The sequence below is a fragment of the Chaetodon trifascialis genome, chromosome 17 (assembly GCF_039877785.1).
Source record: "Chaetodon trifascialis isolate fChaTrf1 chromosome 17, fChaTrf1.hap1, whole genome shotgun sequence".
Lineage (NCBI taxonomy): Eukaryota > Metazoa > Chordata > Actinopteri > Chaetodontiformes > Chaetodontidae > Chaetodon > Chaetodon trifascialis.
In genome coordinates this window covers 9,611,238-9,626,550 of record NC_092072.1, presented here as the reverse complement: position 1 = coordinate 9,626,550, position 15,313 = coordinate 9,611,238, and the positions used below count along the sequence as shown (strand labels likewise).

The 15,313-nt window shown below is 41.8% G+C and overlaps 1 protein-coding gene across 5 annotated transcripts in view; it reads right to left on the bottom strand.

The window, feature by feature from the left end:
• Positions 1-13,426, bottom strand: part of trps1 (trichorhinophalangeal syndrome I) — a 114,118-nt gene extending 100,692 nt beyond the window's left edge. Inside the window, exon 1 of one of the 5 annotated variants that reach the window (XM_070985215.1) lies at positions 12,994-13,426. The gene's annotated coding sequence lies outside the window, so the exon portion shown is untranslated. Of the gene's footprint in view, positions 1-12,466; positions 12,884-12,993 lie in introns of those variants that run through there. The other 4 variants (XM_070985218.1, XM_070985219.1, XM_070985217.1 and 1 more) reach the window with 4 other exon arrangements.
• Between the last annotated feature and the right edge of the window lie 1,887 nt (positions 13,427-15,313).

Sequence of the window (15,313 nt, the reverse complement as noted above, 5' to 3'; positions counted from 1 at the left end):
AACAGGTGTTTTTGGAGCATTCCACTACTTTCCCAGTCTTTAGCTGCTCCTGTCCCAACTTGTTTGAAACGTGTTGCTGCCATCAAATTAAGAAGAAGCAGATATTTAGAGAAATGACTGAAGTTGATGAGGTGAAACATTAAATATATCGTCTTTGTACTGTACTCAAACAAACATGCTTGTAGTTCCTCAGAGGTACTAACTCTCCTTTGATATGATTCTTGTACAAAGCTGCAAATCTTCTAAACGGCCAAATGCCAAAGCATCTCTGACTTTCCTAAACTGTCGCGAGGAATGAAACTGATTACACAAACTACATTTTAAAAAACTCTTTTTGCCTTTTCGCACAAACCATAAATCAATTCACAACTTGCCATATCCGATTCAGAATCAGCTCATCATCCACAACTACTACCTGTTGATCGAAGCATCAAAGAACAGAGAGCAGATACGTCACGGATGCTGTAATTTACACACATCAACACAACACAGCACGAGCAAAACAACTCTGACGTATATTCTACCTTTCAGAAACTTATAATGGAACTTTCCTGGAGGTGTTCATTCGACCATATTATTATTGAGGTTGGAAGTTGCAGTCGTGTTGAATTGGACTGCATTAAAGAAAAATGTGTTTCTAATATTCCTGCTTGTAACCGAGGTGGGGAAAGCATTAGAGAACACCTCTCGATGTAATGCAGACCGGTTCTGCAACCTCAATAATAAACATATAACTGAATTAATAACTCTCTGACAGTGTCAATCAAAACAGAGCTTTATTGTCTTTATCAAGGCAGAATTCATGGCTGAGCTGTTGCACTGGATTGCATCAGATTACACAGGTGTACCAAATAAAGTGGCCACTGAGCATATACTCTATTTAAATCTATAATGATGGGGTGCAGTTTAGAGCATTTTAATAAGCTGCAGCAAATTACAACTAAATACGATATGAAACAGGTCCAGACCTCATCTTTCCAGACCCAGTGGAAGCTTTAGTGTCTTTTCAGTGAGGAGTTTTTCACTGTGGTGCCCTAAACACGTGTTTCACCTCCTCAGCCACAGATCTGCTGCCTCTCCCTCCACATGCTCGCTCTTTTCTTTCCATCCTTCCCTCCCTCCTCCGTTTTCATCTGCAAAACTGAACGTTGCCAAAGCCCCCTCGCTCTTAAGCATTATTCGTGAGAGGCTTGCAACACTTTGAGACTCTTCGCTTCATAACCCCATATGTGTATTCTAAGTGAGGCTGTCGCCCCGTGGTGCAATATTACTGGAATACATCCACTTGTTTTATCTCACCCTTCGAGGCGTGACTCCAAATTTTAAAACCGCTTTAAGTGGAGCAGGAGCATGTCCGCACTTCACACCTTGCCAAACTAATCCCGAATAGATGTTTGTTATTTGAAAAACAAAAGCATGAGGGTGCGCTTGTTTTATCTTATCTCACAACAGACACGTCCCCTGAGGTTACATTTAAATCTGGTGAGGAGAGCACACACATCTTGTGTTTTACACAGGTGTGAAAGTTGTAGATGTCCAAGCAAAGCAGAGGGAGTGGCTGACCGAAGAGAGATCTGTCAAGGTCATCTGTCCTGGTTTCTTGAACCTCAGACACTAAACGAACACTTCTTATGCGTGAGGGGAACTTTAGTCTAATCATTTAACTCACTCCTTGACTTGCTTAAGGAGCAAAAGAGGGAGAAAGAAGAGTTTCTCACAGCCAGATAGAATCAGCCTCTGAAGGGACTTGTGTGTGACGCTCTAAAAAGCCCAAAAGCCATGTTGCAGAACGAACGCCGTGCCCCCCACTGTGCTTTTCCACCCACCCCGACACACACAACCACACAACCTCACTCACACACACAGGCCCAGAGTAAATTTAACTGTCAGCCGTAAAGTTTTCGACTATAGCGAGTGATCTTTTGCCCCCTTTTCTCTCCCCGCTTTTCCTCCTCCCACTCCTGTGTCTATGTAAATGAGCCCCTCGTCGGTCCATCCTTCTTTATTTCCTTTCTTTCTCTATTTACACCTTCTCAACGTTTCCTTTTCCATCTCTACTCTTCTATCGCAGCCTAGTTTTACATTTCCTCATCCTTTTTCTCTCTTCCTTTCTCCATCCATTAATCTCTCTCTCTCTCTCTCTCTCTCTCTCTCTCTCTCTCTCTCTCTCTCTCTCTCTCTCTCTCTCTCTCTCTCTCTCTCTCTCTCTCTCTCTCTCTCTCTCTCTCTCTCTCCACAGACCAACACTGACCACAGACACCCCTCTTTCTTTCTCCCATTTTCCTTATCTCCTCCCTCCTACCGCCCCAGAAACGAGAAACTACCCTTTCCTCTTCCCTCTTTTTCAGCCATTCTGCCTTAACCCCCACCCCCTACTGACCACACACACATACACACTTCTGACTGTGGGCCTCTGACACCCACCTTCTTGCCCCCCCCCCCAACAAAAGTCTCAAAGACCCCCAGATGTGTGCCCCCTTAATTTCCATTTCAAAAAAGAACCACCTCCCTCCCTCCATCATCCATCTATCCATGCATACACTTCTTCACACACACACAGCAGACACTTCAAAAACAGTTACACACACACACACACACACACACACACACACACACACACACACACACACACACACACAGACTTATCAGCAAGTCAACTTTTCTTCTTTTTCGTGAGACAAAACTAAAAAAAAAAAACATGCTGACCATGACAAATATGACTTATCAGTTCCTTTAAAGGGGAGTTCTGGACTGTTGAACAGTGCACACCAACAGAAGACTCTCCCTCTGAGTGAAAGTTTTTTTTTAAACATGCTGACCATCAAAAATTATTATTTATCCATGAAAAGGAACATGCTGATGGTAACAAATTTCATGAATCTCTGTGGTCTTCAAATGCTGGTTCAGGACCCAAAGGTGAGTCCTGAGGAGGGTATCGCTCGAGGCTGTTTGGATAGTGTTTTAAAAAAGTAGCACAGCCTCATTGCTGCAATAACCTAAAACTGACCAAAACCAATATTAACTGATCTGCTTCCAGTCAGGTTGGAGTGTTCAGAGAAATTGAGCATATTTTACTCTGATTATCCTGCAAACAAATACCTGTTAGTGCTGTTAACTCCTGAATATGTAAATAAAACAAATACTACTCAGTCACAATCCATAATACATTTCTGCTTATTATTCAGCACATTATTTAACTTTGTTATTCTGTTACAACAAAGTTACAGTTACAGTAAGAGCTGATTTTATTTGGTATCCTTTTTTATATCTATTTGCTCTTTTTCTACATCTTCTCTTCATTCTTGCTGTCTGTAACAACTTAATTTCCCCTGCATGGCATCAATAAAGTTTTATCTTATCTTATCTGAAGATGTAAAAGAAAAGAAAAAAAACACCCAAAAGCTTCCTAAAGCTCGAGGTGAAGCCCTCAGGCGTTGTTTTGTCTGATCAACGGTCCAAAACCCCAAAAATACTCAATTTACAATCATAGAGGATGAAAAAATCCAGAAAAAAGAATTTCAAATGACTCAAAATGATTAATTAATTATTCATTAATGACTAATCATTGTAGCTCTAAATGAGTTGTCGTTTCATAAAGTCAACAAAATGCATGTGCCAGTAAATCATAATATTGATTTCAGGTGGTCTTGCTGAGCTCTAGTTGCAATACTACAAGAAGAATATCCTCTGTATTTCCTGTTTTGTATACTGTACATGTGTACTCATACAGAGCTGGTCCAGTGACTGCAGCCGAGGCGACCTTATCACTGGAATTACACTGCAGATAGAGCGCCTCTGAAATTCATATGAGGGCAAAAAAAGAGTCGACCTGAGCCAAGCAGTTGTGGCTTCTTGGCTTATACATCAAACAATTTCCAACATTATATATGATACACACATTAAACTAAAGTTTTTGTAGCAGGACAAGAAGCTACACCTTTAAATGTGCCGATTAAGCACTCTTAACTGCTGTAAGAGAAGATGAATCCCTGCTTCTTTCAAAGTTTATGTGGTTTGATGCGAAGCCCTGAGGGCATCCGCTCAAACTGTCTGCAGGGCAGAAACCTCTAAAGCCCAGAGCTGCTACTGCAGGATTATTTAACAGCATCACAAAACCAAGCCCAGCCCCATCCTGAGGAGAACAGGTGAGGCTGTTAGCTGGATCTAACCACATTTCGCTGCTTCTTTCAGAGCTGGGCAGAAATGTCAAGCTGGACCAGAGGCGAGCTGGAAGGGTGTCATATCTCCCTGTGCTTTCTCCCCGCTGCCTCTCTGCTGTGGAGCAGCAGGCCAGACTTACATGAATAAAATAACACAACAGGCCAGGCTGGCCATTCATGAATTACAGCGACTAGATCCATGCTTAATCTTTATTTTAATGCTTTTTCTACAGCGCAAACAGTCCACACAGCCAGAGGCACGCACCAAAACTCTGCAGAGGCCGGTGTGGCCATTCGCTTAACTGAGAGGAAAAAAGAAAAGAAACATACTTGTTAGTCATTTAAATCATACTTTTAATTTGACGGGACGCCATAAAAAGTCTGCCCCTTATTACACAGACACACAAACACGCACACACACAAACGAGCGCTCGCACTGACAGACGCACGCATGCATGCACTCAGAGTGAGGACAAAGACTACTTTGAAAAGTTACTCAGCCACCAGATGTTTTAGCCAGATCCCAGACTACAATACTAATGGGGCCGCGCTCGCATATGTGTGTGCGTGAGTGGCAGCGAGAGGGCCCGATAGTTTTAAAAGCGGCAAAAATGAGTCCCCTTCCTCAGCAGACGTATGCTTCTAGCAAGGCTACACATTCAGAAATTAGACAAATCGCTTCGTATTTCACACAGACGCACACGCCCAAATTGCACTTTTATGTAATATTGTTAAAAAAAACGGCATAATTGATAACAGCGCGTACGTACACAAAAACACCCCTGCATGAAATAAAGAGGCAGTAGCCGGCGATAATGCTATATGACTGCAAGACATGCGCTGGGGAAAAGGCATGTTTGCCGCAGAGGAGACTGCCACATCAAATCCTGGAAGAAATATTATTGTGACTGCGAAAGATCACAATAGCAAACAAATGCCAGCGCGTATTTACACTTGAAATGAAAGTTAATTGCAATCTCTGAGCCAGTAAGTCAAGTATTTTGACAACGGTTACAGAATGACCAAACACACGTGACACCAACAGCCTTTCTTGTGTTGCAGCACGGTAAGAATAAGAGAAACAGAGATTTAGAGATAAAGAAACAGAGGGAGGGAAAGAGGCTCTTACAGAGAAAAAGGGAAAAAGTGAAACACAGACGGAGAGAAAGCAACAGATTCGTCAGCTAAGAAATCTGTGTGTGTGTGTGTGTGCGTGCGCGCTGGTTCTTGGTTTGACTGTTGACAGGGCAGACAGTTAACCTTCAGTACAGAAATAAACAAACAGTGAGTCAGTTCAGTCATAAGCAAGCAGCGAATGAGACACACTTGACCTCAATGGATGGAGATAAGAGCTGATAGACTGTTACAATAACTGATAGGCATCTATCAGCAGCGCTGAAGAGATGAGCGCGCTCCAATACTGCACGCTAACCATGAGGAGCTGTTCAGATCGTAGAAGATACAGAGCAGGAGTGGATGCCACATTCATGAAATCTATACAGCCACATCAGAAATAACTCAAGTTTGGCTTGATAGCACCTAAAGGGAAGGTGGTGTTGTATGAAATCCAGTTCTTCTGGCGCTCATCTGTGACTTTTTGTTAAAATACAGACCTTAAAACGGCAACAGAGTCGAACACTTGATCCTGCAGCTACAAAGCAACAGGTGGATGTGCTGATTCTCAGTGGGTAATTTTCCCACGTGCGTCAGATCAAATGACTTTTATCTCATTCAGAGTCAATCAACTGTGTCTTCACTTCAGGGCGAGACAACTTTTACCCAAGCAGCTCCCCTCGAGGACAAAAAAAAACAAAAAAACCTGCCACTTCTACTTGAGAAAAGTCTCGCTGAATTAAGCATACAGCACTTGAGGAAAATGGCTCGGTAATACTCTCTCCATCTGCGTGTTGCACAGCCTTTTCAGCTTCAACACAAAGAAGCTTACAACATAAATCACGTTCAAATTCGTGCCACTTATGCCACTGTCACATTTTCCGTAGATAATTTTCGCTGTCTGTCTGCTGGGTGCTGCGTGAAAACTGGAAGAAATTACAGATGGAGCTGTGCTCTCGGCAACACTTGAGCACAGCGTCCAAATGTACTCATGACGCCACAACTTTGAATGAATTTTGCTGGTAAAGCACGTCGCACTCACTCTGTGTAATCTCATTATACTATACTGTCTGATACAGCACAGGAATACAATAACTATATAATTTAAAGAGCCTGCAATGGCCTTTAATGTATATATGTAATAGCTGCATTTAGAAATCATCATCAACTCTTAATTCGTGTTCTGATCACCAGAATTACTGAGTGATAGTTTGTTTCGTCTTTATTTCAGAGTGCTAAAACAAAAAGGAAGCACTGTGAACAACATCCTAAATATGAAGACATGAAGTTTGCAGGAAGTTTATATCCTGACGCAGACTTCCATATCTCCCTGCGGTAACAGAGCAGAGGCAAAGCTTTACATAATACAGTATGCACTCTGATAGGTAAACACTAAACACTGGCACGAAGAAATAAAACAAAAAAATAATCTCCGACAAAACCAGATTCAAGCTGCATGTTTACTGCGACGGATTATCTTGCTCTTGACTCATTTGGAGCTGCTTTTTTTCCCACACTGAAAACAAATAAATGTCAGCAAGTGGCTTTTTCCTGAAGGTAGCAGAACAAGCTCCACTATCCTGTTCTGTGTTAGCTGTATGCTGACACCAGCAGGAGTATTGTAAAAGAGAGCAGACAACCAAGCAAATAACACAAAAAGACCTATTTCTGGCCACCATGCACGTATACGCTGACATATGAGAGTAAATGACATGAAAAATAAAATAATAATGCACCTATGAGGTCCTGATGGAACAGCTATAAGTATGTTTCCCCCCTCTCCACTAACCGCAACCTCTTAAAATACTGCTGCTATGAGAAATAGCAGTATTGGTTCTCATTAAAATTCATTATGCAAGGATTAAAAATTTAAAAAGGGCAATTCCCCAATAATTCTTCCTCAATACCAAAATGGATTCCCCCTTTAATGATTTTTGCTGCAGGTTTTGGCTCAATATTTATCATCCTCGATTACAAGTTGTTGTAAGTGGACTTCACCTTTTAATGAGGAGCTCCATCTTTAAATGTGAAACCATTACGAGGAAGCTTTTACTGCCTATTATCGCAAAGACCTACAATGCCAGTGGACAGCATAAATCAAACTTAATTTAACTTTTAATGCACCATCAGAGTGTAAATAGGCTCAAGGACTATATTTACAAAGCCTCAATAAAAAAAGACTATTTTACCATCATCTTATGACGCAGAGGGCTTTCCAAACTTCTCTCATTATGATCTCTGCGACGCCAACATTTGAAACACATGTAGGTTTGTTTGATTCACACAAATCTGACCACACTTCAGGGACCAAACACACTCTGTTTCAAGATACTTACTGACAACTGCTTAAAGGAAACATTTTTCTCCTAATGACACACAGTCACCAACATTTCAGCTCTTTTTTTCATTTCTGCAAAACCTTTCAAACTCGCAACAACACCTGCAGCATAGCTCGGAGGAAAGGTGGAAGGGCAGCGACTCAAGAGGCACAAAATGTTTGCAACTTTGATCTGTGTAATTAAAGCGGGAAGCGAAATTCGTCTGGCATGTGGAAAAACTCCTGTTGCGTATAGCGCATGCTTAGACTGGAAAACGGCAGCGGATTTGCACACGATTGAGCAAATGAGCTCCGATTCACTGTCAGTTAGCTCTTGATTTATCTGAAAGTCAATTGAACACGGCCTCGGAACAAATAATCCACTTGTGTTCGACGCAAGGTCAGAACTCATATGAGCGGTGATTGATAACTGAACGTCTGGGCGCGCAGGAAGCCTGAGCATGCCAAGTGCAAGCTGAGTCAAAGCAGTCAACTCATAACACATCACATAACAGGCCGGCAGGTTTCTCAGACAACTCAGCTTTGGTTAACTACCTCAGGAGCCAAAGCTGGGGCGAGCAAAGCATTAGCACAACTTTCAGAAAATAGCACGTTTCCATTTAGCTGCACAGAAAGTAAGCTACGAGGAGGAAGCAGGTGCTGTGAGGGCTTGAACACACAACCTTTCGGTGTCAGCACAGCCTCTGCAACCACAATACACTGCATCACCTTCTAAATCCGCTCAGCCACCACTTTATCAGTCTCCATGGTGTCGTGACAGAAGGATTATTTACTCTCTCGGATCAAAGGAAGAAAAATTGTCCCATATTTAGGATCTGTCTGTCCCAAAAAAAAAAAAAAAAAACCTAGAAAAAAACGGGGGAAAAAAAGAATCATTTCACCCTAAACCAAGACCATGTGCTCGTTATCTGAAGCAGGCCGTCTAAAAGACAGACTTAAAAGTCTAAAATAAGACCAGAGACATTAGAGACAAACTCAAGCCTAAACAAGGCTGCGCTAACCACAGACAGAGTGGGGATGACATTTTGGGCATTTAGCAGACACTCTTTTCCAGAGTGACTTCCAGTAAATGCAACAGGAGAATAAGCTCAAATCCCTGTATCGCAGACGTTACAAGCGGCTAATATAAAGCAATGAAAGCCAAAACAATGTGCCCAGACAGTTAAAGAAGTTAAAAACAATTGTGTCCTTGGGATATGAGCAAAACAAGAGACCGGGTAATAAAGACGTGCGAGTTACAGAGCTTCGAGCCAAGAGAGCCAGAAGCCTCGCAGAAGGGTTTTTTTTCTTTAAATAAACTATCCGTGACAAATGGAGGTTTTCCTTTATCTGAACTGCAGGCAGGGTTGAGATGAACAACGGCTGATTTGCACTAAAAGATGCTATCTGTTCCTGCTTATTGGAAGCGATGAGGGGTAAGACAGTTCGCCGTCATAGATAAACGGGATCAGAAATTAGGAATAAATGAGCTTTGTGCGTCCACGTGAGGAAAAACACTTAAAAAACCTTGAGGAAGAAACACCTTAATGATCTTGATTTGTTTTAACAATATGGCGTCAGGTCTGCTGTTAAGATCGACTGGAAACAGTTCAGATTTTATTACCACAGGCGCTTAATGGTGAGGTGTGGAGATGTTATGGTATGTGATATTATTTGGGCAAGGCTTTCCATAATTAACTGCCACACAAAGTCAAACTTAAATAAAACAGTAAAATCAAACCTTTTAAACGGCCGCTCCTGATGCCACTTCAGTCGCTCCAGTAGCAACCAACAGTTAAATCCTAAACTGTCTCAACAATGCAAAATATTTAGCTCAACTGATTTCAGAGGGCCGTTCTCTCAGGGAGACAACAGCTTTTTCATTTCCACACACTCCTCTGCAGCGGGCGACAGGTCTGTGGATGGGATTACCTCATTTGCTAGCATGTTAATACGCCATCCACCACCAGAATGCCAGTTTACGGGAAGGCGGTAATAAGCCAAGATTAGCTGAAATGCATTATGACAAGGTGAGATGGGACGCAACGCCCTGCGAAAGGACAGAGACGGCAGCGCCTGAGAGACTGAGGTTATGACAGGAGTTCGTTCTGCTTCGTAATGACAGATTCAGCAGGTAACTTAAGGGAAATAAAATACCTCAACTCGCCCCAGAACGTCTGCTGTGTGATGTGGAGGAGGCGCAGCAGAAGTTTGCCAACCTTCTATCAATCCTGTAAACTTTTCCTCGACTCATTCTTATCTAGCATTGGTGAGGTTATTGATTTTACTGTGTATCTGTAAAAAAAGTCTGTCTCCCACTTTAAAAGACAGAACTTGCTTTCTAGGCCTTTATTTTATTTTTTTTTTTATATTGCACTGATATGAAGCATCTTTCCAAAAACTTTCTAAACAAAAACCAAACTCCTTTCTGCCGCGGAAATGATCAATATAACATAATTAAAGGAGCTGGAAAAATGAGGCAAAAGAGACATTTCCTCGTCTACAGCATCTGGCCTTTTCCACTCCACCTCAAACTTTTCCCCCTGTAGCGCAGCGCTGCTTTGAAACGACCAAAGAAAAATGCATGGCAGCCCACAAAATCACTACAGTTGTTCCTCGTGTCTTACAGAACATCAAACCATCAATAAAACACAGGAGATACATTCCAGCTAGTTGAACAGGACATTTCTGACTTCCCTCGCTCCATGTGCTCCCTCTCTCTCCCTCTCCCTCTGTTTCTGTCTTTCTCTCTCAAAACTTTCTCTCTTCCCAGTTCCACCGCAGAGACTTCACATATTGCAGCCATATGAGTAAGCCATGGCTGTCTCCACACACACACACACACACACACACACACAGGAAAAAGTGCTGTGCTCTCTCCCACTCTGTCTCACACACACACACACACACACATACGGGAAAGAGTTTTACAAGCAGAGGTTCTCTTTAGGAAGTCGTCAACTGTTTTGACGTTTAATAGAAGCTACGAACAAGGCCGTAAGACACAATAATATCCCGCGTCTGGAAAGAGGAACGTTCTTTAAACGTTACAGATTGATACACTGGTGGATCAAATGTTTCTGCACATTTTAAAAGGAACTTGTTAAATGTCGGTAAAATGTTCGGCAAAGGCGTATCGCATGCATGGCGGCCGTGGATGTGAGAATAAATTATGTGGACGTACGACTGCCGGGCGAGACGGACGGGACGGCGAAGAGCTTTCTGAAGAGTATTCCCAACTAAGTGACAAGCTGGCGACAGTTAAAAGCACTCGATTTGCTCACAAGGTGCCTTTGTGGATGCCAAACGGCTGAATCGTCATCATCAATGTCAAGTTACAAAGAGCAAAATTTAAAAAGCAGGAGAAAAAGTTGGAAAAGTCCCACATGGAGCTACACGCCACATAAATTTACCGGCGATTCAATTTTAATGGAGACAGAAATATTTTCTATTATAAAACTTTGCTATCTTGATTCAGCTTTGACAACATTTTTGTGGCCTTGTAAAGCCTTTTGTTGTCATAAAAACAACCATTTGTCACGACCCTAAATCTTCCAGAAGACGAGCGGCTTCCACTGCTGCCTGTCCTTCATGTGAAAGTGCTTAAAAAGTCCAAACAAGCACTCAGCGTTTACAGCTTCAGGATTACTCGAGCCGTGTTGCGACGCTGCTTGTAAAACTGCAAACTAAACCTGAAAAGTTTCATCCATCACTTTGTCTTTTTTCCTCACACTGAAGAGTGCAGAGTTTTTTTTTTTTGCCACAGAAAACTTTTCAGCAAATACTGGAAGCAACTTTTAAACACATCAGTTTAAGCCTAAATTTTCTTGACGCTGCGAAGCCAAAGGTGTCGATACTCGCTTTATAATTAAAGGACTTTAGAAAGAGCCGACAAAAGTTGTGCAACTCCACAAGGTTATCCAGTGAATACACGAATTAATCACTTAATAAAATACAAACTGTCCGCTTTTCTAACAACTGTGAACAAGTGTGGGGTCAGAGCAAAGTCTCGCGGGCCTGCTCTGCCTTTAAAAAAAATGACTGAGGTTATCTGTTGAATAAAAGTCGGTCCACACATCAGCAGCTCTTTGGGGGCCAGATCTGGAGAACTGTGAAGGACTATGTAAAAAGCTTCCTTGCAGTGTGTGCCTCATTGTGCTGGCTTCACATACTCTGCTCTCCCCACAGAGTTGTCATGCCTACCCGGCTCCCTTATCTCAAAGGAACATCACAGTTTCTTACAACAGGGGAGGAGGAGGGGGGGGAACTTTTTCAAAGTTGAGTGGAAATGCAACTCAGGCTTCCCGGCATCACTCAAGAAAAGTTTCAACAACAAGCAAATAAATAAACGCCAGATATTTGAGCTAATAAGTACTTGTTGTTCTTTCAAGCTGATAAGACAGGATGTTTGGGGATCCTTTACGACATCCACCATGCGCCCTCGAGCTTCCTAACAATGAAAGAGGTGCAAAAACAGCGCCATATCGGCTGGAAACCGCTTGATAAACACAGACTCTTTGATCTCGACTTGCACCACTTCTCCACTTTTCAGCCCCGCGGACTGAAGCATCAAACTGAGCTCATCCATCGGCGCAGAAACTCTTTCCCTCGTTTCTGCTCGACGCGCGGCGTTCACAGGACCGACAAAATGTGAACTTGAGTATCAAGTTTGCACTCAACAACAGTCATGAAAAAAGTTATCAATGGAAAGCAGGGAAAAAGTCACACACAGAAGTTACACAGGAGCAAAATATCCCCTCTGAGTCCACCGGCTGCTGGCAGCTCAGCCAGGATGCGGCTGATCGGAAATTAATGTCAGAAAAACAAGAAAGAAAACTTAAAAAAAAAAAAAAACAACAACAACAACAACACAAACCTACTTGAGGCGACTAAGTCACTCCGCGTCCCCTCGCTGTTGGCTTCACACTCAGTCTTAAATCAAAGCAGCAGCCGTCCCCCAGCAGCCCCCCAATTTGTATTTGTGTAGCGTTTGGGTGTCCTAACCTAAATGTAAATTGCCATGTGAATTGAACGCGGCGCTGCTCTTTTTCCTCTCTCTCATTCAGCGGATCCCTCTTTCCTGACCGACGCTGCTCAGGCCGTTAGTTACATAAGACGCAAACCGACCGCTGCCCGTCGTAAAACAACTAGCGGCTAACAGCAATATTTGCCTCCTAAACGCACCACTGATAGCCCGGCTCCCCTTCAGCTCGACCAAACCTCATTTTCCCTCTGATCCGACAGCATGCATTTCGCCATCTGCAACTCCAACCGTGCACCGCCGATGCGTTTTTTTTTTTTGTTTTTTTTTCTTCTCTCGTTTACAATGTCACTGCACCAACTGGCAGAGAGGGCTGTGAGCATGGTGTGCATTTGTGTGGTGTTTCTTTTGGTGCTGCTTACCTGTTGATCAAAATAAGCATTAGCCTCTTTTCTCTCAGTGTGTGTCTCTTTCAGCAGCCTGTTAAGATGGTGGCTGGCTGGCTGGCTGGCTGGCTGCTTCGTCTCTTTGTGGGGTTTTTGTTTGTTGATGATGTCGGACGGGGTGACTGTGTCTTGGCTGTCTCTTTTTTCTTTGGTCTGGGAGGGAAAGAGAGATAGTTAAGGCTTCGCGGCAGCACTGATACCGACAGATTAGTGAGTTAGGTTGGCTCTGGTGTTGTAATATTCCGATGTTATAGTATGTTATTCAGCCGCCCAGAGCCCAGATTTGCTGGCCACAGCAATCCAAAGCAGAGCAGCTCGTTATCTGTAATTTTTTGTTCAGACTAGTGTTATCGCTTTGCTGTGACAGGACCTCTCTGCCTGTCTCTCTGTAGGCTGTGGGCATTACGTCAGAGGAGGAAGACACAGCAGCTCTATTAATATCGAGAAGCCACCCGAAGACTGACTCTTAAAGTGACACACACTGTAATCTCACTTATTTACACTGTTCACGCTAAACCAAATCAACTGCGCGACCAAAATAAAGAGCACTAATTCTTAAAGGGACACACGCCGCCATCAATTATTTAAACAGTTATTAAACAAAATCAACTACTCTGATAAAGTGACTCACACTGTAGCTACCTGTTTAAATAGTTATTAAATGAAACCAACTGCTCCATAACGTAAAAAACTGTGACTCTTAAAGTGATACACACCCAGAATCACTTATTTAATTTGCTATTAAGCAAAATCAATGGCTGGGATAAAATCAAGAGTATCGACCCTTAAAGTGACACACACTGTGGTCTCACTTATTTACACAGTTCACCAAAAGAAAGAGCACTAATTCTTAAAGGGACGCATGCCACAATCAATTATTTAAAAAGTTATTAAATACAATCAACTACTCAGGTACAATCAAGAGCATTGACTCTCAAAGTGGCGCACACTGTGGTCTCACTTGTTAGCTTACACCAAATCAACTACTTGACCAAAATAAAGAGCACTAATTCTTAAAGGGACACATGCCACAATCAATTATTTAAACAGTTATTAAACAAAATCAACTGCTCTGATAACATAAAAAACAGTGACTCTTAAAGTGACACACACTGCAATCTCACACATTTTAAACTGCTCAGATAACAAAGAACAACGACTCTCAAAACTGAGGCACGCCCAGGATCACTCATGTGAAGAGATATTAAATAAAATCAATGACTCAGATAAAATCAAGAATAGTGACTCTTAAAGTGACACACCCAGTGTAACTTATTTGAAGTTATGAAATGAAATCAAGTTCTCAAATAAGATCAATAGTGCTAGCTCTTAAAGTGACACATACTCAGAATCACTTATTTAGTTATCAAATAAAATCAGCTACTCGGATAAATACGGCTGACTCTTAAAGTGACGAACACCAACTATCACTTATTTAAATATTTACTGAACCAAATCAACCACTCACCCAGATGTTAAGAAACAAAATCAGTGACTCAGATAAAATCAAGTCAAATCATTGAAGAGGAGTGAAGGTAGGTTGAAGTTTGTTTGTTTTTTAAGCTTGTGGCATCTGTGTGCATGCGCAAATGAAACTAAAAACAGCAGAGGCTCTGTTACAGTAAGTGATACGAACATTATTGGCACCCACTTATCAAAACACTGCTCTGCTGCACCACTACCGGTCTAAAACCCTACAAGGTAGCTTTGAGTCTCCAATGAAACACTTGTACATATTGACATCCTTTACTCAAGTAAAAATATCAATAATGCCATGTTAAAATACTCCATTGCAAATCCAAATCCTGCATTTAAATGTATAGTATTAGCGGCAAAATGTACTCAGATATCACAGCTGAAGGTCCTCTTTCTGAAGAAAGCAGTTTGTTGAATAACATAGGATTATATAATGTTTTCATGCATTTCTGATGTGGGCTGGTCTGATGACGGTACAAATAGAAACATTACTTTACTTAATTGAAAAAAAAATTTATGACTAAATGAGCTATTTATTTGACCACCTACAGTTTTCTACCATTTACAGTATATTTGCATCAACCTCTTGGCACTGGTGGTATTTAAAAAGACCCTTCAACGAACCCTTCAAATAAACATATGCAAATATTTTATTATAGCCTTTACAAGCATTTAAAATGTAAATCAATCTTTCACAGCCTGAAAATACATGTAAACTCAAGGTAATCTCTCAGCAGGTCCAAACTCATATCTTCAATCAAAACCTCAGGAAATGTTTTATTTATTTATTTATTTTAATACGTTTAATCTGAACTAAATT